We start from the raw sequence: 23,697 nt of genomic DNA on the forward strand, positions 1-23,697 counted from the left end.
CTTAAAAAAACCTGCTTATTACTACAGTAACAACCCTAGAATCAAATTTCAAAAATTATCCTCCATTATGGTTCAAATCGACAGTAAAAAAAAAGTATGGTGAAATCAAAAGATTTTCCGGACTTCAGCTCTGTTCCTTTTGGCTCTCGAGGTCTGAAAATTGGAATATTTATGAGATTAACATCACAAACTTGTGATCGAAAAATTAAAACATCCCTTTTTGGCGCAAGATTTCATATACATATGTACGTAATGTATAATTACTGGAATACCTAATAGTTAAATAAAAAAAAAAATTTATACAAATGTTCAGATTGTATCTATAAAACAAGAATACCTTTAATAAAATTAACTTAACAAATTCAAATTTTAATGATATCAAGACTTCAGGGTTTCAGTGTTCGTACATATTGTGATTGTCTACAATAAAGAATCTGTTTTTAACCCTTATAGTCATTCCTACCGTCCATCAGAATATAACATCACTTTTTCAATTTATTTGTAAAAAAAAAAACAAACAAGGATGACCCAAAATGTTCCAATACTAAAAAAAAATTCAATGAAGTTAAGCCCTCCTAATTCACCACATAAACATTAAATCTCAACAATACGTTATCATATGCGCATATATACCACATGCACATCGCAATGTACTTATTACTCTCTTTGCATACTTATCATTAATAAATTGACCGTCCATTCAGAGTTCCGACGAGCAACCGACGACCACGACGACGCATTTCCAGTTCCAATTCAAACAACTCAATAAAACCCCCTCCACTTTCGAGAAAAATTGTATACAACACCCTGGCGATGTAAACAACTTTCCATTGCTGATAAAGCGTCCAAACGAGCTCCCGGCTCTCATGAATACAGGTGAATCTCCATTCTCCACCCTTCTCATATCAAAGCAGTAGCCATTTCACCACGAACACACTATTTCCATTCACCACTCACCAGAGCATATTATTTTAAATTCCATTGGAAAAACTAAATCTTCTCTGAGTGATGAGAACAATTTTCTGGGAAAGTCGGAAAGTTCTCTGTAAATAGAGAAGCACGCCGCCGTTTTGTGGAGCGTGGAGCCACAAACTCCACCGGAAATACCAAATAGAGGAGATGACGATGGACGACTTTGACACGATAGACGCTGCAGCGCATAGCCAATCCGAAGAACATCTACTCTCTACATGACATCAATATCTGTGTATCTACTATCAGCAAACAGAGCTAGCAGCGTCAGCGGGCGGGTGGTTCAAGTCCATATCCGAACCCCAAAACAATCGTGTGTATCTTCCGTTGGACTTCACCGTCGCGTCGTTGCTGATGCCAATACCGAGCCGACTACGCTACGACGACACCGAGCACAGATTCAAGATTCTATTCCAGTTCCAGTTGTAAATGTTAACTCGAAGTGGTCGCTTGTGCCAACGGTGAATTGTGTTCGTTATTTCGCCCCGGAAATCCTCTCAGTATACTTTTTGAAAAAATTGATTTCGAGCTATATTGCCCTTTATACAGGATATCGTGCTTGGCTTGGGATTATTACTAATTCGACAGATAAAGTGGTCTACTATTTCATTTGGAGAACACCTCTTTGCATCTTAATTGAGTTCAGTTCGGTCAGCATTGGTGTTTGGTGTTTCGGGTTTGGTGTTTCTGGCAAGGATTCTCTGTTCGAGCGATAAGGCAGAATTTAAACTTTCGGTTCGGGGGTTGATGGAATTGGAGCGTTTTATGCATCAGCAGCGTTTCTATTTCTGTATGTGTTTTTGTGTGTTGGTGTAATTGGGTATACTCGTATATATTATAAAAGCTACCGCCCTAATTTTAAAGGATTTTTTCTTATCGTGGTCATAGAAATAAAACCAACCAACCGACTTCGTCCTTTACATCCGTTGATCCAGCTTCAGCCTCAGCTCCTTCTCCATCTTTGTCTATATCAAAGTAAAGTTTTTGAGTGAAAAGTGATTTTTGCGGTGGTGCTTGTTCGGTTATCAAATAACGGTTTTTCGGTTTGTCGGCTTGTTAGCTTGTGGGTGGAATATAATTAAAAGAGGTACTTTTGAGCGCGGAAAGGCAAATCTAATTGGAATAACGGTTTTTATATTCATAAAGTAAGTATCACTTTTGTTTTATGGTTAGTTAAAATTTTTAATGTGCTTAGGTACCTACTCTTAGTTTTCTTTTGAGAATTTCCTACAAGTTTAAAATGCCTCGTTAGTAGAGGGGTGTTGAAGAGATATTTTTGTAACACTTTCTTTTCTTTTTTGTGTTACTATTTTTCAGCTTTGTGGTTTTTATAAGTTCTTAAAAAAGATTGAATCTACGAAAGGGTCGTGTTAAACTGCTTAAATATTTTGAATTTTTAATATTCCTTAGATTTTCTTTAAACAATAACCGTTTTTTTCTACCAAAACTTTGGTTTTTAATTTTTGAAAAGTGTTATAAATCTTTTCTAATTTCCTACAAGATTTTGAAAGAAATGAGTTCGAATTACTATATTACAAAATCCTGTATGAATAAAATGCAGTATTTTTTAAATATTGTGAGACAAAATTCTGTATTTAAAATTGCGGTTTGTCAAAATTCTAAATTTCAAAGTTCTGAAATGTGATTGAAGAAAAAATCATTAAAAAATCATTTTAAAAAAAACTATTTTTTGGAAGTTCTACTTTATAAACGCCTTAAGTATGTACCACACATATTTTTTTATAACACTTCCTAAAGCTGTGAGGAAGCGAAAAGAGGAAGGTGTTCTTTTAGTATTTTACATCCTTTAATGGAGCGGAAGTGGCATCTTCAAAATTTCTTTTTGGGTTACTTTGAAAAGTCATGGTTGTGGGTGATAAGGGTTGTAGTGTTGGGTTATCATTTATAAATATACGGATATACCTTAAGTATAGTGTATGTATGGATATGTGCATTTAATGCAATAAAAGAGTAATTCTTTGATTTTCGTTTTAAGAATGGTACTGAATCCTTAAACCATTAGGAATGACAGATATGAATTGGTTGAAATAAATCTTATTAAAAGTTCAAAGGATCGCAAGTAACTATTTTTGTTTGAATGTACGAGTAAATTATTCTAAGGTAAATAACTATAGACGGACGAGCGTCTGGTTAATAGATGAGGTAATATATAGGTACTACTCCACCGAAAAAGTATAAGGCAGTACATTAAAGTATATGTTGAAGAAGGATTAGATTCGGAAATACTATGTTTTTCTTTTGATCTGTTGATAGGTATATATCAAATGGGGAATAACCTTTGAAGTAATTCATGTCATATTCAATTTCCTTTTTTTTCTCGTATGAAATTTGATTTCCACTTTATTATGAAACAAATTTGAAGCTTCAAAGTTATATAACTTAGTAGTTCATTAAGCGATAATTATGAACTTTAAAGCATGACGATTATAATATATCAATCATTTCGTATACAAATTTACGTATGTATTGGTCTACTTAAAAAAAAGTAATTTAACATTTGATATCATTTATTGCAAAAAAAAACAAATTAAACAAATCGTAGCTAATTTATACAAATAAGTAGAACAAAATAAAATAATTTATTATTGTTTTTTTTTTGGGTCTACAAATGTTTGAAGATTTGCAAAAATGTTTGCTCTTTTATAACATGCATAACTATGTATGTAAAGTTATACTAATTTAATTAACATTCTACAATCAAACGTGTTTGATAATAAATTGTTAGGTAGTAAAAAAGTTAAAAACGAAAGTATTCAAACTGGATTGTGTTGTCACTTTTGTGGAAATTGCGAAAATCACAATAATATTAACATAAACCAAAAAATGTCACATAGTAACAACATAAAATGTCAAATGTGTTATACTGAGTGTGAAGACCAACTTAAATCAATCAAAGTATATTAAGAAATTAGCTATTTAAATTGGTTTTTTAAAGCTTAAAAAAACACAAAGATTGAATGACCAAAATGTTGTCTTTATTAGCTTATAATTGACTTTGCTTGATAAACCAAATACTAATAGTGCAATTCTGTACTTCCGATTTGCAGAATTGATAATTTTGTCATTTATCGATGTTTCAAGGTCCCTAGAGTAGAAATAAAAGATTTTTAGAAAGATGTCTGGGCGTGCGATGTCTGATATCGACTCCAAATAAATTTTGTTATACAGATAAGAATGCAGAAAGATGCAGAAAGGGCTCTCAGGAAAATTACGTTGGTGGTTTTTTTTACCATAGCAAAAAAAAGGTGAACATTTTGGCTACCCCTAAAAATCTCACGAACCAATGACGCTAGAGAATTGAATTAAATTTTATATAATATATTGTAACGTGATACCAAACCAGTATATTTTGTAAAAAAATCAAATTAACGTTTTTTTTATAAATCCAAAAAAAAAAACTAAAAAAAATGTGTCAAAATATTGTTTTCAACATTCTGTAAAATTGTGAGAAAAATTGAATTGAAAGTTTTTTTTTTGAAAAAAATAAAAACTTAAAAGAAAATCTAACAAAAGTTGGTACAAATTGACTTTCGACACAAATATTGTTTCAACAATTTTGAGATAATGGCTTCCAACTAATTTTAACTTATAAGAAATATTGTTTTCAATTTTCGGAAAAAATTTGAGAAAAATCGAAAACAGTTTTGCAAAAAATAAAATCCTAACAAAATATATAAAAGTTAGTAAAAATTGATTTTCGACTCAAATAACTTTTCAAAACTTTAAGAAATTCGCTTTAAACTAATTTTTTTTTTTTAAATATTGTTTTAAACATTCAGTAATATTTTGAAAAAAAAAGAGATAAAAACAGTTTTCTTACAAAAAATTAAAAACCTAAAAAAAAACATTATTACAAGTTGATAAAAATTGACTTTCAACTAAAATATCTTTTCGAAAATTTGAGATTATGGCTTCCCACTTATTTTATCTTATACGAAATATTGTTTTCAACATTCCGAAAAATTTTGAGAAAAATCGAATTGACAGTTTTATTGACAAAAATAAATACCTAAAAAAGGCATTAATAAAAGTTCGTAAAAATTGATTTTCCACACAAATATCTTTTCAAAAATTTCAGGCTTCAAAATAAATTTGTTTTATAAAAATATTGTTTTTAACAGTCAATTTTTTATAAAAATCTAACAGTCAGTTTTGTTCATAATTAAAATTAGTATGCAAAATTGGTAAAAATTGATGTTTGAATTATGGAAAACATTGACTTCAAATAAATTTCATTCATAGAATTTGTATTTGTTTATATTAGAAATAAAAACTTTTAAGAAATGCTACAAAAATTGGTAAAAATCGGTTAACGACTAAAAATTTCGTTCACAAAAATAGATTTTGAAATCAAACTATTTCATCATATACAAAATATTGTTGGTTATTTTAATTTGTTTAAGAATAATTGACCTGATCATTTTTTTAACAAAACTCAAAAACTTATAAACTCTAAGCAAGATAAATCGACAGACGGGATGGGAAGTTATCAGTGTGGGTCGCATCCTAGCCTCTTTATTTAATAGTGTGACGATTGATGGCTTCTTACTTTTCTTTGGTTGTTTTATCAGCATAGACATAGAAATTTGATGTAATCAAAAGGAGTTATATTCCACCAAAAAGGTTTTCAATTTCTTGTGATGATTTGGCTACCAAACGTATAGCTCGAAAAAACGATGGTTGTAAGACACAAATAATACAACAATCACTAATAATTTGCCAGGAGCGTTTACCATTCACGGTAGTTTTGACACTGGTTTCGGATTTTAAGATAAATTGACCAATGACGCCTTCGTCACGTAAATAGCACTAAACAGAGATCGGAGTGTGATTGTGATTCAAGAGTCTAATGAGGATGGTCTTTACTTCAAAAGAAACTTAAATAATTCTTTCCTTAAAATAAAACTATAGCTCTTTTATAATTATTATCATAATTCGATTTTTTCTAAAAATATTATAAAAAAATTATAATAAGTTTTAAAGTCAATATCTTTCTTTTTTCTCATTATAAAAAACAAACATTTTTATCAGTTTTTTGTAATCGTTGTATGCTTTCGACTTTTGTAAAAAAAATTGTTCGTTGAATTTTTTTAACATATTAACTCAAAGCAAGCAAAAATATTTTGCATTTGTAAGAATAAGTCTGATTTCAATACTTGTTTTTGTTGCTAATTTTTTTTATACTAAAACCAATTTTCATCAATTTTATGAGAATTTTTTTAAAAGATTTTCTTTCCTATTAAAAAAAAATAAACATAATAAAAATTCTGACTGTTTGATTTTTCAAAAAAAAAAAAAAATAAATTTTAATAACAATATATTTCATACGATACTATTACTTTCAAAGCAATATCTAAAATTTTTGCAAAGATATTCGAGAAAAACTCAATTTTAAACATGTTACTTAGACTTTTTTTCAAAAGCTTACCAGATGTCAAAAACGTTATACATGAATTAAACTGAAGTCGCTAACGTTATTGGTTCGTTAGATACTTGGGGTCAACCGAAATTAACACTTTTTGTTTTAAACTTTGATTTAGATTCAAAGGATGTCGAGAAATATCGAAATTTCCAATACGACAAATCAGATTGATTGCAATACCTTTTTATGGGAAGTTAAAAAACATATGACATTTTACCGGTGAAAAACAAAACAAAATATTTTAAAAAATTGTACAAAGAAAAAATGTCACAATTCTTTTACCCTAAGGTAACTATTTTTAATATCATCATTCATAAAATTCAAGTTCAAAAGTCATTATATTTGTATTCATTCAATTTCGTACTTATAAATTATTCTGTTTAGGAAACTGAATTTATTTTCTGTTTAAGAAACTAAATTTATGTTCTGTTTTTTTTTTTTTTTTTTAGTGAAGTTTCTCGTTTTTCCTCTGAACCCTTATGTTATTTTCAAATTTTGTACGTTTTTATTTCTCCCTTTATGCAATTCAATCGTATTGCTCGCATCCCAGGAATGGTCATTAGTATTTACTTGAGCCCAACTTCCATAACACTGTCAAGTACAGACATTTTGTCTTTAGCCGTACAACCAGGATGTAAAATTTGGTACAATATTCTTCATTCACCTTACCTGTTATTACAATGTTAGGGAATTCAAAACCAATGTTCACCGACACCTTCTTTTAAACCCAATGTTCCTTAAATACTAAAAACCTAGTAGGTGGACTGTCATGTCGTGATGTAATGCTTAGTGCGTTGTACTGTCATTCCAGAGATCTTGGGTTCAATCCCTACCTGTGCCATCTAAAGTCTTTTATCACGGGTATTGCTTCTTGCGAGAAATTGACAAAGCTGTTCGGATTCGGCTTAAAACTGTAAGTCCCCTCCATCCCTGATAACAGTACTCGCACACAAGAATGTTTGAAAGTTGTAAGTCTTACTTACTTACTTAAAGTGGGGCTACAGTCCTGTGTGAACTAGGGCCTCACCCAACAAACTTCTCAATCTAGCTCAATCCCTAGCTAGATGTCTCCAGTTTGGCGCTCCAAGTTGGGTGAGGTCACTTTCCACTTGTGCGCGCCACCTGTGGGTGTGGATTTGAAGACTTTCCGGGCCGTAGCATTGGTTTCCATGCGCTCTATGTGATCCAGCCATCTTATTCGTTGGACTTTTACCCTTCTGGCTAAGTCTACGTCGCTGTACATGTACAGCCCGAACAGCTCGTCGTTCCATTTTCTCCTCCACTCCCCTTCGATGCATACGGGACCGTAGATCACACGAAGAACTTTTCTCTCGAAGCGACCCAAGGTGCTTTCATCCGCTTTTGTCATGGTCCATGCTTCTGCACCGTATAGCAGGGCGGGGATGATAAGGGTCTTATATAGCGACACTTTGGTCTCTCGAGAGAGGACTTTACCACTCAATTGGTTTCTTAGCCCAAAGAAACAGCGGTAAGCAAGAGTTATTCTGCGTTTGATCACAGCGCTTGTGTTGTTTTCTGCTTTTACAGCGGAGCCTAGGTAGACGAAGTCCTTGACTACCTCAAACTACGTTTGTCGATGGTGTTGTAGGTCCTTTCTTGACGACAGCATGTACTTTGGTTTGCCCTCATTAACCGTTAATCCCATTTTTGCCGTCGCTGCCTCAATACTCACAAAAGCCCCATTGACATTACGCTGAGTTCTTCCGATTATGTAAATGTTATCAGCATATACTACTAATTGGACAGACTTTTGAAAGATAGTGCCTCTAGTGTTGACGTGTGAGCTCTGCACCATTCTTTCAAGCACGATGTTAAAAAAATCGCATGACAGCGAATCACCTTGTCTAAAACCTTCTTTGACATCGAAAGGTTCTGTTAAGTTGTTTCCAACCTTTATGGAGCAGCGTGAATTCTCCATAGTCATCCTGCACAAACGGACGAATTTGGCAGGGATGCCAAAACTAGACGTGTCTCTATCGTCCCTGTAGATTATGTCATATGCCGCTTTGAAATCGATGAAAAGATGGTAGGGGTCGATTTGGTGTTCTTGGGTTTTTTCCAGGATCTGCCGTAATGTGAATATTTGATCGACTGTGGACTTTCCTGGTCTAAAACCACACTGATAAGGACCTATCAGCTTGTTGACGATGGGCTTTAGACGTTCACATATTACGGCAGAAAATTTTTTATAGGTGATGTTAAGTAGACTGATTCCTCTATGGTTGGTGCAGAGGGTCTCCTTTTTTTCAGGATCGGACAAACAACACTGAGGTTCCATTCATCGGGCATGATTTCTTCTGACCATATCTTACAAATAAGTTGGTGCATGCTTCTAACCACCTTATCTCCAGCTGCTTTAAAGAGCTCGGCATTCAAGCCATCCGCTTCAGCGGCGTTATTAGACTTTAGCTTAGATATGGCAATCTTTACTTCGTCTAAGTCGGGAGGAAGGGATTGTTGGCTTTCGTCGTCTACGTTGAATGGATCATCCTGCCTGACAGCATATTCTCAGCATTGACTGCTGTTCCACTTCGATGAAAGTTGTAAGTCGCTAGGTTTAAAAACTTCTTATAAATAAGAAAAAACAAGGATGCGCCTTTCGATTTCAAAATACATAATTATTTTCTGCAGTAAACAAAATTTTCATTTATTAAATTTTAAAAAGTAGGCTACCAATAATTGAGTTTTACTCTATTTTTTAACTACATATTTGGGACGTTGTTTAATATATTTGATGTTTTAAAATATAGTTTGCTAGAATTTAAGATTTTTGTTTAAAACACTATCACTTTTTTTTTAAAACTTTTCCAAAAAAGTTCATAACAAATATTTTAGCGGCAATATATATTTTCGTAAAATATTTGATCTGATAAATTTTATTTAAATCATACAAAAATTGTCTCTGTTAAATGTTTAAAGTTCGTCCTGATTTGGTATAACGTTATATTATTGTATTGTTACTGTATTTCCCAGAATTAAATTTGTCGAATGTTGAAAGAATCAATGTTCCTGAGATATTTGGGGACAACTTAATTTTTCACTTTCATTTAAGTGCAAGTGTTAATGTTATTATCGATATCTCAGCTGATTCTTGAGAAAAGGTTCCCCAGCACACATCATTAACACCTTCAGAATGTAACTTTTCAATTTCAAATAATTATTTCTATATACATTTTTAAAGCGTGGAATATTTAATTTTACAGCTTTTGTGGTTGCAGGTTAAAAACATATGTTTTTTCAATCACTGGTAACTCAGTACACTTAGATAAACAGAAGATGAGAAACTAGATTCGTGAATAGGAAAAATCGCAGAACCCACTTTATCTATTTATTTATTTTTATTCAAAGACTAAGATATTTTCCAAACCAATCATATCATAAATAAGAGGTACGTAAAATATTCTTTGTGAAACACCCAAAATAAATCATCACATTTTTCTTCAACATTGGTAAATACAGGGCATTTCTTGTACATACATAGGTTGTCAAAAGTCGCGCCTTTGTTGCGACTTAACATTTTGTTTAAATTTCTTAATGCGAATACAACACCACCTCAATCTAACTTAAGTTGCACCCCTTTTTTATTATCTCTAAAAACAACGACAAGCGAAACTAAATTTTGAATAAATCTGACCTTGATCTTCTACAGTAGGTTAACGAAAAGAGGTCCAATTTCTGCAATAGCTACTTAATAAAAATTAATAATTCTGTATTCAAAAAAGAAGTATCATTAAAAAATTATAGAATGTTTTCAGAGCCAATTTAATCACCTCAACATGTTTTTAATTCAGTCTATTGCCATGTTCATGAAGTGAAATTTACCCCTTTATAATTAATTTTCCTCAAAACTCACAAAACAATTGTTTTTATTGTGCCTGAAACAACCAGATTAACACTTTCGAGCAATAAAAAATACCTTTTTAAACCCTTACCCAATTCTCAATCCAGCAGTTATAATAACTTGCCACTTGTATTTATTATTTCACTACACTTACCTTCTTGTTATAAATATGTAGGATACGTAGAATATATATGAACATACCTACCAACCGACATTTTGATGTTATTATCGTCCATTTTATATTTTTCTTCTTTTACCACAAACTTAAATCGACCTAGTTTCCTATGTGTAATAATAATGACAAGAGAACACACGACGACGCACTCAAAAGGACATTGACGCTTTGACCCAGAATTCCAGAATGCATAATCATTTGAAATTTGTTTTCTGGGATTCTGTTACGACTGTACGAGCCTTCTGCCAAAAGCACTCTCATTTAAACAGGCACAGCATCACATACCTAGCATCACAAAAAAAAAGGGAACTAAGTTTGAAAAGATGTGAATTTATTATTAAATATTTATGTCCAGCTCCTGCCTTTAGGGATTCCATTTATAGTATGTACCTTCTATATGCATGTGGGTATCCAGGTTTAATCCACCAAGAGAGGAGATGAACAAATACTTTTTACTTATAGAATACAACACCATCTGGAATAAGAATGAACAATGGAGACCTATATGATGGGGCGACGGGTGAGTCCTTAAGCTAGCAGCCTCGAAGGGCTGAAGGGTCCCTTCATCGTCGTGGAGGATTATATAGAGTAGGATAAGGAAATGCCGTGATTCACATATGGCTTCTAAATGAGGGTGTGTTGGGATAAGTCCACGGGATATAAATATAAATGCAACATTCTCTGAAAATGGGTGAGGGTGGAGTAGAAGTTTTCCCAGGTGGGAAAAATTCCCACATCAGGTATAAAGAACCTACATCTGGAGTAGATCCTTGTAACACAATCAGGGAGAAAAATATGTGTTGTGCATGATGCGAAGATAAGGATAGCTAGGTACAAAAAGTATGACTTTTTTGTCTGTGCTGTATTCTATTTCCAGGAGATATATGAACAAGCATGTTCGCTTGAGGCACACTCTGCCACCAAGCCATTTTCTCAAAATTCTCTGCATATTTCAAATACGTTTTCACATTTGAAAGTCTTCAATTGTGTGTTGGTTAAAGTATCATAAACTGTTTATTTCGACAATTTTTGTATTGACTGGGGGTTATGTTACGAGAGAATTGGTTGAACATGCAAAATGCTACAAAAAAGTTTTTTTTATTTTTATATAGTTTTTTGTGTTTGCCCGAGTTTTTCCATCGTAAATGAGTCAAATATTATTCGAACTTAAGGTGTAGCATTACTGAACTTTTATTTTTAGATATGTCTGCAAGATTTGTAATGTTTGTTGATTTGTTCATAAAATATTAACGATTCTAATAATGAAGCTCTTTTTGAAAAAGTTTTTTGTGAATTTTTGTGTCTGGTATTTAAATATTAATTAAAGTGGGGGGGGGGGGTTTAGTTTCATTTTCGTACAGTTACTAAATTTCGATAATATTTAAGTTTTTAAATACTATTCTGTTTTTTTTTTGTCTTAAAAATAGTATTTACAAAAATTATTCTGCTCATGGAAGAAGGGACAGAAGCTCTTTTTGAAAACGTTTTTGTGAATTCAAAAAAAAAAACAATTTTGTTTGAATTAAATAAGCGAAGTATGCACACAAAACACTTCGTAAATATTGAACTCCAATTTTTTCCTCAGGCTGGTTTAAGAAAATCTTGAATCGACTCTTCTAACGCCAATTGTGACTTATCTGTATATGTGGATTTACATCAGGGCATGTCCATTACCCACGGATGCTATTAAACCATATATACATTTGAAAAGATTAACTTGTCATCCTTGATACGGGATGAGTATCAAACTTTGGATTATAATACTAAAAAAGAGAATCGGATGCGACCCACATTGATAAAATCCCATTTGTGCCCATCCGTCCATTTGTCTAAGGCTTTAACAGAATATTTATAACAATGTTTTGTGTGAGATACAAAATTGTAGGTCAATCTTTTTTTGTTTTCGTAATACTTTAGTTGAAAACCATTTCTTATCGATTTGTTTTGTTGTTTTTGAAGATTTTCGTGTTTTGTAAAAATAGTTGTCATATAAAGTTTTCTAAAAATTTACTTAAAATTAGTAACAATATTAAAAAAAAAGCAAATAAGTTAGGTGGTGCAACAGTCCGTGAAGACTAGGGCATAGTGGCTTACAACTCTCATTTATTCCTGTGTGCGAGTTATGTTGTCAAAAAAGAAAGGGACATACAGTTTGAGGCCGAATCTCTTTTCATGACAAGAGTTAGTCTTGGAGGATTAGTCAATTCCTACCAAGATTTCATATGATTTCATATTCATTTTTTCTTAAAGAGATTTATAATCGCAAATAATTTTTTAATTGTAAAATATTCGAGGTGCGAATATTTCTTTAAGATATTTTGATTTATAACAAACTGTTAAATATTTTTTTCTTACATTATACTTGTTTGGTATCACTTCTATCACTTTATATAAAGGGTTTTTCAAAAAGGGCGGGTAGATGTTGAAATGGTATAAAATTTTGTATTTGAAAGGCGCATGTATGCCATTAAGGTGCAATATGACATCATTCAAATACAAGCTTCGGTTTCTTACAGTGGCACTGATCCTAAAGGTCCAATTTCCAATTACTCTTTCGCATATATCCGGCTGAATTTGAGCGATGGACTGTGTTATGTTCACCTTTAGGGCATCGGTTGATTGTGGTTTATTTGCATTAACCTGCGACTTCAAGAAACCCCACGGAAAAAAGTCTAGCGGGGTCCAACCGCATGACCTTGTTGGCAAATTCACATCACCCCTACGAGAGATAACCTTACCCCAGATCGTTCATGCAAATGTCAATAGTGGCGTGGCACGTGGCGCCATCTTCATAAAACCACACGTGGTCCAGGTCCACATGGTTCAATTAGGGCCATCAAAAATTAGTTATTATCTTTATGTAGCGCTTGCTGTTGTCGGTGACCGCCTCACTAGCGTCGTTTTCAAAAGAGTACGGACCAATTACGCCACCCGCTCAAAATCCTCACCAAACGGTAGCTTTGAGGATCATCTGGTAAACCTCGCGTGACTTGTTGTCGTTCCGTGTACGGCAATTTTGCTTGTTAACACAGGCATTCATCCAAAAACGGCGGCGTTTTCTATGATCATGAACTTTGAGCTCCTCTTGCAGTTGGATATCTTGTACGGGTGTAGGCCCAAATCCCGACGCAACGTTCGTCAATTTGAAGTCTGCGAAAGGCTGAGTTCTTGTGCACGTTGAGGAATAGATTGCCTCAGGTTCTGCTGTACACTTCCACGGACCAATGTTCTCGGTCGATCTTGCATTCCTTGAACTTACGGGTGTTGACTCATTGTTTACTGAAACGGTAGTTTCAAATTTAGCCATCGAACGTTGAAGAGTCGACCACGTAAAATGGGCAACGTTTGCGTTAACGAACACTCAATTTGACAGTAAAGTTTTATCATTTTAGAGTGCTGTTCAAGCGTGTAACTTGCCATGATGATTGTGCATAAGCAAGTGAATAATAAACAAAATATTCGACAGATGGTACCAAAACAAAGCAATCTACCCGCGCCAATTAAAAAAACTCTTCAATATAAAATGTAACTAATGTCAGTTGAGTAATTAGTTCGTGAGATATTTAGGATAAACCAAAGACTTAATTTTTTTAAATTTCTATATTAAAAAAAAATCAACCACCCAGATAGTCCTTTCATCATCTTTCAATGTTATCATCTGTAAAACAAGATTTATTTGAAGGTTCTTGAGGTACTGGTTATTTACTGGTTCTTGAGATATACACGACAACGATAAAGGAATGTACGAACATAAAAACAAACGTACACATGCACACACAGACAACTCATTTCCTTGCTTGTTTTTAATAATTATAGAAAAGTGTTAGGTTCTGCACTTATCTATACCGCTGCACCCTAAGTAATCTGAAAATGCACTCTCTTTAAAAACAAACTTAGAACAATTGTACTTATTCTGTACTATCACTTCATTTATATCTTCTCTAGAATTAAAAATGAAGACATTTCTTGATAATTTCAAGATGTATCTTTTAAGATTATCACATTCATTTGCTCACTTCACCAGAGACATTAAGATTATTGCTCAATCAATTAGTTAAATTTGATTCTTGATACTTACAGAACAGAAGTACGGGAAGGTAGTTGAATAATATAATTAATTTAAGCAACGAAATAGAACATAAAACTTACATATATCAAGGTTACATTTAAATCGTTTAATACACTGAATCCCTGTGCCTTATGCGTGTAGGATATGAGCTGGTAGGTGTACCTTCATAGAAGAAAAACTTCGTCACCATTAATTTTCTTAATGCTACAAATTAAATCCACAGCACGAAAAATCATCCATGGGAATGCATACATCACCGCACCAGGTCCCAAAATGTGTCATAAAACACACACAATCATAGTCGTCGTTGTCGTGAGTTGTCGTTGTCGTCACAACAAACAGTTACAACACCCTCACCCGCAGGTCTTTTTAATAGCATAAAACCAGCATTAAAGGTTTTACAAGGAAAATTAATTGCCCATCCGCAGGGTTGGGCACTCAAGTTGTTGGTATTTTGCTTCTGCGTTTTATTTGAACTCAACTCTCAAACGCTTTGCGTTGTGACACTTTGGGGATTATTTCATTGAAATTGTTTATGCTTCTGTCAAAAGGTGTTCGTTCTCCCATCATCGCCAAACACTCAACATTAGAACCCCCGCACTTTTCACATTTCACTTCTATTTAATATATGGTCTGTCTTGTAAAGGTACAAACATATATCTTCTACATGCTCTATTAATTCATTGCCACCCTTCAAAATATGGCTGCTTCCGTTTCCCTACATGAGCATAATTTCATTTGGAGCTTGAAGGGTTCTTCTATGGGAGTAAGTTGTGTAGGGATTTAATTTTATGTTCCTATATTTTTTGCTATGAGAATTATGGAGAAGAAAAATATAATTATGGAAACTGTTGTGGGATTCGATTAAAAATTGAGAGGTGTTGAGGTGTATAGCGCAATGTGATGATGTTTTTTCCTCAGTATCGCTTCGCATCCGCTGCTTCCATAAGGTATAGGTACTCTCATTTCATTATGAGTTGGCAATATTCCCTTAAGCTAGTGCATCATGCTTGGGAGTACAATGGCCCCGCTCTGAAGATTTCACTAATAAAAAAAATCTCTGCTCGTTCCCTGATGCACCTCCGCCGCGCCGGTCGTCGGGTTGTCAAATGCACTTTTTCCGATCCGAGCATTATTATTTGTTGTATGTTTTTTTTTATCTGGTTTGCCTCGCGTGAACATGAGCATGAGCAACTACGACGTCGACGTCGACGACGACTACGACGCTTGTCATCGTCGTGCACTACATCTAGTTTTTATAGCGAATTGGTAATTTGAAGTCTGGGGTAACATTATCCATATCCATGATATAAAATTGTACAAGCGGAGTTGGAATTGAGTCGAATTCAGGGTAAGATAGATTCTGAAGTGCGACTTTCAAATATTATTGCTTGCAACTACGACGACAGCCTTAGAGCTGTTTGGAAGTGGGGGTGTTAGATTGAATAATACCGACAATAACACAAATGACGGCGGCGGCGGATGAGATGCAATTTTTGAACTAATTTATATATAATTTTTTATAGAGTGTGAGAAGTGTTTTGGGGATTATGAAAATTGTTTTTTTTTTAGTAATCTTCTCTGGGAAGATGTTGGATTTCGAGAGCAAAGGAACTTTAGAAATACTGCACGAAATGCTTATGGAACAAATTATAAGTGGCTTGTCCATAATTTGGTTAATAAATGCAAAGTGTAGGTATGTAAATAGTGTTTTGGTCCAATTAAAGGAAATAAAAGCAGCTTCGTTGCTAATAATTTGTTATTTCATGTGAAAAAAAAATTAAATCGAACATGTTTCAAGATATAATTTTTGTGATATTTCAAAAGTTTTATGATCGCATCTCGTAAAATAGAATTTTATTTTGAAAAGTTTCAAAGTCATTAATTGCTCGTGAATAAAATATTTCCATCGCTTTTGTTTGTTTTGTAATAAGAAGCTTGTCCGACAATCATGTTTTCACTCTTCAAAATTCTTTTTATTTTGAAGGAACATTTTTAGAGAGAAACTAACAAGGACAAAAAAGTGCGTATACGCCTAACGTGACCGAAAAATGTTAGTCCATGGAAAACCCTTATTTAGTATCATCTTCAAGAGTCTTATCTTCTGATAGGAAGTTATAGCAATTAGTCAGATTTTTTGAATTTAAAATGTTGGCACCTGTCAAAGTCCCAAGTTTTCTGTGATTCTAAATAGTTCGTTTTTAGAAAGATAATTGTGTGAGCATTTTTACAGACGTTCATAGGTCCATGTGTCATGTGAAAGGACTTTCAAACATACTTAACTATAGTAGCTTTTAATATCTCGTGAACGAATAAAGCTATCGAAAAAAAATTAATACTTTTCTACAAATTTGTAAAGAGTTGGAAATTTTTCAAGAGTAATTCTTAAAACGATAAGAGCTCCCCAAATAGTCCGTTTGGATTCGTCATAACAAAGGACAAAGAATTATAGGTCAGATTGGAAAAAGGGCAACAAAATCTTAAAGAAGATTATAATTTGGTTTGCAAAATAAGAACAAAACCTTTAATTTTGTTGCAGTTTCTATAGTTGTTCACATCGATTTTGAATGGCACCCAATTAATGTTTTTTTTTTTTTAATTTTATTGAATTAGCTTTAGAGTTTATTAATATACTTCCACAAATTTAAACAAACATTTATATATACTATACCTATATCCATATACAAGGTGCCCACAGGTTTCAGATGTAATTTTAAGCCGAAAACCTTTTGAAGTAATTTTATCGTTTCGTTAGTTGGAAAAACCTTTAGAATCCAAAAACTTACACTCTGTAATTATTAAATTTCATGTTTAGTGTTAAGCATCACCTGTTCCTTACTACCAACCTATGCAAAGTAAATTTCAGGCTTATACCAATAACTAATTTGTACCTTACTTAGTCTTAAGCATAAGATTATATCTGCCCTTTTATGACATACCATGGACCTGTAAGCATCTTACATAATAAATAATAATATTATTGAGAAATCTAAGTGGTTTATTTGAACAAGACTAAGTCATAATAGTTTTCTCAAGAACTAAAGAACCGGTGTCAATAACTTAATATTTGATGATGAAAAATGTCCAATTTTTGTTTGGACTTGAAAAAAAATATAATTTATTATTTTTATTCAGAATTCGAAATTTGTCAACATTTTTTAACGAAAATTCCAATATAATTCTTGTATACATAAGCATTACAAAAAATATTTTTAAGAACAAATTAAAAAAATTAATATTTAAACAAAACTAATTTTAGAACAACCACTCTTACGATTTTCAAAAAAAAAAATCAATAAATATAGGTCTTTCATTGATTAAATGGCATTCAGATTTTTGAAGACAAATTTATTTTATAGGTACATTTTGACATTTTAAAACATGGGTTTATTTATATTTAACAGAGTTCCTGGATTCCGAAGCAAGCATAAATCGTGCGGCAAAGGAGTTTTTGGGAGGGCTCTTTTGTGCACGTGCGTTCTCTATCTTTTTGGTATATTTCCTATAATTCATTGCTTTACCTTCTTCGGAATTGTCCTTCCTCACAAATGGTCCCAACTATTCTCAGGAAGTCTTTTCTATCGAAATGCATGATCTGAAACATCAAATTCGTGATCACCTACATTTATTGCAGTTGGGTTTATAACGTTTCTCAAGTACCTTGTTTTTCCCTCATTTATGTGCTGTCCACGAGTTTTGCCATTGGCTCGATCTGGATAAATGAGTTCTGTACAACTTGTTGGTTTTTTCCAAAGATGTCAATGTTATTTGAGTAAAGCAATAGGTGTGTCGGCATGTTGACAGATGTTCTAGAGTCCTGTATTGCTTTCTCCATCGCCAGGTTTAAGAGGAGGCAAGCCACCCCATAATCTTATTAGAGTTCAGTTCAGATGTAAACGGTTCTCGATAGCTCTTCTGTACGTTCGTCATTCTACCAATGTTGTAGGTTTTATTTTGTTTACAAAAACTGACTGCTGGTTTGTAAAAATTGTATTAAATGTTGAAAACAGTTAAGATGAATTTAGTTGGAAGCCAATATCTTTAAGCTTTTATTTCGAACTCAAGATTTTAATCAAACATGATATTACGATTTTAAAGAAGTCAAAAAAAGTGGGTCCCGCGATTCCGTCCATTCAGTTTTGTCTGTCTGTCTACGCTCCTACAGCCTAAACCCATTGGTCGATTGAGCTCAAACTTGGAAGTTAAGGTTTTGAGCAGTATCGCGTTAGGGATTTTTTTCATTTTTTTTAAGATCAAATCTAACAGTGCTGCCCCCAATAGAATTTGTTTGGGCAAAAAACGAAAATTCGAATTTTCCAAAAACAAACCGATAGATTTTTTTTTTAATTTTCTCTAAAATTTTATTTTTTAACGTGGCTTCTTTTAGTAAGAAAAACATATTTTTGTATTGCTCAAGAAAGGTACCGCTTATAGAACCGTTATTTTGTTTTTTAATTTTCTCAGCAACATATCAAACGATTTCAATAATTTTTTAATGAATAAGCTCTTATATTGATTTAACAATATTTGATTATTAAAAGTGCATTTTTTTATTGTTTGGATTTAAAAAGAAAATATTGAATTTTTTTTTTTCAAAATTCTATATCTCAAAAACAGGTCAACATTTTTAGAAGAAATTCATATGTAGAGCGTATATTTACAATCACTAAACAACTGCGCATACCAAAAATATTTTTAGGACAAAAATCGAGGGTTTTTTGATTTATAAAATGGCATTTATATTTTTGAAGACAAATTTATTTTTCAGGTAAAATTTTGAATCTTTAAAAAGTTTTTTTTTTTAATTATTTTAACTTTGCATGAGCCCGAAAGAGCGCATTATTTTGACAAAATTGTAATTACATTCCTATTTTTTTTCCAAATTAATGCTTTTGGTACATATTTATGTATTTGTGTAACTATAATGATTGTAAATACCAAAGACAACCAATAGGTGATCGTTTTACAATTTAAACATACATGTTCTTCCTTTTTCTTATCTGCAGATAATTTACTTTCCATCCTGGTTCTTCTTATATTAAACTAAAATAAACAATGCGACCCAGTCGTGCATTTTATTTTAAATTGCTACCTACCTACCACCTACTCATTTTTTTAAAAATTATCTCTGCATTTTTTTGTGTTAGTATCGTTACTACGAGTATCTGTTGAAATCTATATCCCTACTGTTTCTTAAGATATGGACGACGAAAAATGGTATCTCAAACCCACGGACGTATTAACCTACGTACACATGCACACACAGACACCTTTCTAAAAATCTTTGATTTATATTCTAGGGACCTTGAAACGGCGAGAAATGTCAAACATTTTAATTAGACAAGTCGGACTGATTACTATAACTTCCCATAGAAAGTTAAAAAAAGATATAACCTGAAAAGGAAGCTAAACCCAGAAAGTTACTTGAAAAGTTTTTCGCCCGAAAATGTCCTCAGAAACCTATGCCAAGAGCGAGGCGAGTTGCGAAGCACCCTGTATAAGCACACCGCACACAATTCCAAAACCTAACAAAATGTTTAAGTAATCATAAAAATACTTCCTGACTTAACAGCCGTGCACACAGAAATAGAAGAAATCATACTCATAGTCATATGCACTTATAAAACGCTTATAGAATTTCAGTCTAGCATCATGACATTTCTGAGTGCAATTTCTCTTAATTAATTTGGCGGGACTTTTAATGCTTTCATATGTACACATATATGTATGTATGTATCTACACATAAACTAAACATATTCAAAAAAGCACAACCAGCCGCAAATCCAAAGCAAAATGGAAAATAATTATTATTAAAGGAACAAAAAATAAAAATAAAAAATTGCACATAAAAAATATTGAAATTGAATACTTGCCAAGTAGCAGCCGTAAGCGTAGAGTTGGCAAATTAAACTTCAGATCTCATATTCTTTTCTGCCATCATCCATTTTGCTCCTTTTTCTATGCCCAACCGTGCGCCTATTTGTCAACTAGGAATTTATTCTCATTGAAGGAAGGAATCATCATTTATACATAATATGTTTGTACATATACATAAAAACTGAAAATATAATAAGTATATGTATGAAGATTCAATCCTCGGGGGATTTAAAAAAGTTGGTGGTTCTTGCTCTGCCACATATAAAATACACGGATAGCTTCGTTGCCAGGCTGCGGGTCAATAACTTGTTAGAGTTGCAGTATTTTCATTGGGAAATCAGCATCAATTGACATATTTATGTACACGTACAGTCCGATTTAATCAGTTTGACACAATCATTAATGTTAGCACAATAGCAATAACAACAACTATTAGTATTGTTTAATCACAAGCTCAACGTTTATTTTGTGGTTACAAATTACAATTTAAAGAATAGAGCTAGGACATAATACATATATAATTTTTTAATTTTGATAAAAGTATATTTTAAAATATACTGACATTGACAAACATTTTAAATTCAATTTTGAATAATAATGGAAAGCGGATGGCGTGTGCAGTTGTGAGCATATCTCACAATCTGAGAATCAAAAAGAACAGACAAATCTTATATTTTTGTGTTAAAGATTGTAAAAGAATAGTTAGAAAATAAGGATCTGATATTTTTCTCAAGTTTGGATTATGTAATGTTATTCACCTAGATTCTTAACCGTTGAACGAACTTTTGTTTTTTTAATGTCAGCAATAAAATGTGTATTTAAATAATTTTCCAATAAAAAGTGTCATTTTAAATTGCCTGCAAGTTGGGCAGCTGTAATAAAAATTAACAATATAAAAGAAAAAATGGTTAATATTTTGCAGTCTCAGTTCCCGAAACTAAAGCAGTTGTGGATCGTCGTTCGTGAAGAACCGTCTCGACAGACGTAGCAAAACTGAGTGACGAAATTGAGATGTTTAGACAAATTAGTAATGTCAAGAATTAGAACTTTGTACGTCAAGTATAACAATAAATATTGCTTCTGCAGCCCGTTATACTGACGGAACCCCAGGTTTGTTGATTCTTTGTGGATATTTAGAATTAGGTGTCCCACAAACGACATTGTAAGGTATTTTGCATGAAAACTTAGTCCTTTAGGCTTTCAAAGCTTAGTTGATACAAAATTCAACCTATTATTTTTAAGAAGACTGTATAGAGGCCATGTGAAAAATAAGGTCTATGCCAATGCTCAAGTTTCAAGACCTTAAAATTTGAAACTCGAGATGTTATTGAGCTTAAATTAAAATATTATTAAAAAATTATGTATTTGAAACAGAAAAAAATATTTGGTCATATATTAAAATGCACCTAACCAAGTGAACTGCATTGTATTGAATATGCAAAAGTAGAAGTAGGGCCTCAGAAAAAGAGAGTGAATCAAATCATTTACAGTGTAAACATAACATCACACATGTGCTTATATTCTATTGAAGTTTACTTTGAATCGGCTACGCTTGAGTGCATGTCTCCACTTTGGGTGATCAGAAATCAATCAAACGTAATGGCAAACATGCTGATGTGAAAATTCAGGGAGAAAGAATAAATATATCTAAGTAAGTACATATTTTTCCTCTTGCACTGAAAAGTTAATCCGTCTCTGGAAAAAAAAGATGCACAGACATCATCAGAGCTCCAATGACATCGACAGAGACGTACCGCGGTTCGATGGCAAGTAATTTTATCAGCTTTATACAAACAGATGCATTTTCAATCGGTAGACATCAGGAAGGATGACATGTGGGGGTGCATCATTGCAGCATCAGTATGACAGGGAAAAGGAATAGGAAAAATGCTTCTGGCGTAGATTGCACGATTGAATGAATGAGAATGAGAACCGAGTGCTTCAATATCCATGAAGGGAAACAATGATGGATTAAATTTCATGAGACGGACATTGCAAAAGAAAATTAAATAATCTGTGGATTGGAATGTTTATAGACAAGTGATTGGAAGTTTTTTGTTTTAAAGTAGAAAAGGGGTTGATGAATCTGTCCTTGACATCTTTATTAATAATAATTTTATAAATTAATTTTAGAGGTAAAATTAAAATTAAATGACAACGCAGAAAGTAATTTTAAGCCAATTAAATAATTTAACAAATTAATTTACTGGATAAAGGAAATGAAATAAAAAGTAAGAATACGCCTTGGGTAACTGAATGAACTCATAGATTGAAGATTTTTGAAAAGTTGAATGGTTTAAAAACAAGTAAACTGAAATATAGAGTTATCCATTTCGCTGTTTCAAAAGTAAACGTAAATAAAACACATATGTACATATAAAAGATTTTTTTCATGATATTTCTTTTTTGTTATAAAGTTTGAACGTTAAAGCAATACATAATTTAAATGGCCACTCACCACAACGCGAGTTGGTGCAAGCATCAATTATTTTGTGGCAAATTTCGACTACTTGTTGACACATATTAAGTGGTGTCCCAGCCATAACATGACGAATGTTGGTTATTAAGTGGTCAAGAGTAAAAGGTTTATTTGCATAAATACGGTCTTTCGCGTAACCGCACACAAGCAAAGTCCAGCGGTGTCAAATGGCATGATCTTGGTGGCCATGTTGATACCACGACGAGAAATTGCTCTTGCAATAAAGCCATTTTCACTTGAGCTGTGTGGCATGTGGCGCCGCCGTCTTATTGAAACCACATATTCTAAAAGTCGTATTCTTCAATGGCAGGAAAAAAAAAATCGGTTACTATACGACTATAACGCTCCGAATTGACGGTGACAGTCGTTCCATCGTCATTTTCTTAGAAGTATAATCACCAATAACAAAAGTAGGGGTTGGTGGAGGTGTGTACTCTGAGCGACTGAAATTAAGTCTCTCATTCCGCCTGCGCAATAAAAGAAGTCTTATCCTGGTTTAAGGAAAACGTGATATCAACTTTGATATCCGTCTTTCTCATATAGTCAGGCCCCTATAAAACCTGTCGATCATCACTAATCGAGATAGCACAACTGTTTAACATTTACCTTTGCTGGGTGCTGGGCCATAGAGACATTCCTGGGAACTGTCTGGCCTACATTAGATTTAAAACGATCAAGGTGATTGCTATCTCTAAGCAGCTCGATAATAGGTGTAACAACCGGGCATTGTGTAATGGGAAAACATGCCAAGCGGCTACTCGTATTTTTAAGTGACTTTTGGTATGGACGAAGAAGAGGAGAAAATAGTTCTTCGCATTC

General features: G+C 32.9%; 1 protein-coding gene across 2 annotated transcripts in view; it reads left to right on the forward strand.

Annotated features, from left to right (window-relative positions):
* Window positions 1-1,419: 1,419 nt before the first annotated feature.
* Window positions 1,420-23,697, forward strand: part of LOC129949652 (uncharacterized) — a 180,856-nt gene continuing 158,578 nt past the window's right edge. For both annotated transcript variants that reach the window (XM_056061236.1, XM_056061235.1), the window contains exon 1: window positions 1,420-2,117. The gene's annotated coding sequence lies outside the window, so the exon portion shown is untranslated. The remainder of the gene's footprint in view (window positions 2,118-23,697) is intronic.

Source organism: Eupeodes corollae, chromosome 3, assembly GCF_945859685.1.
Source record: "Eupeodes corollae chromosome 3, idEupCoro1.1, whole genome shotgun sequence".
NCBI lineage: Eukaryota > Metazoa > Arthropoda > Insecta > Diptera > Syrphidae > Eupeodes > Eupeodes corollae.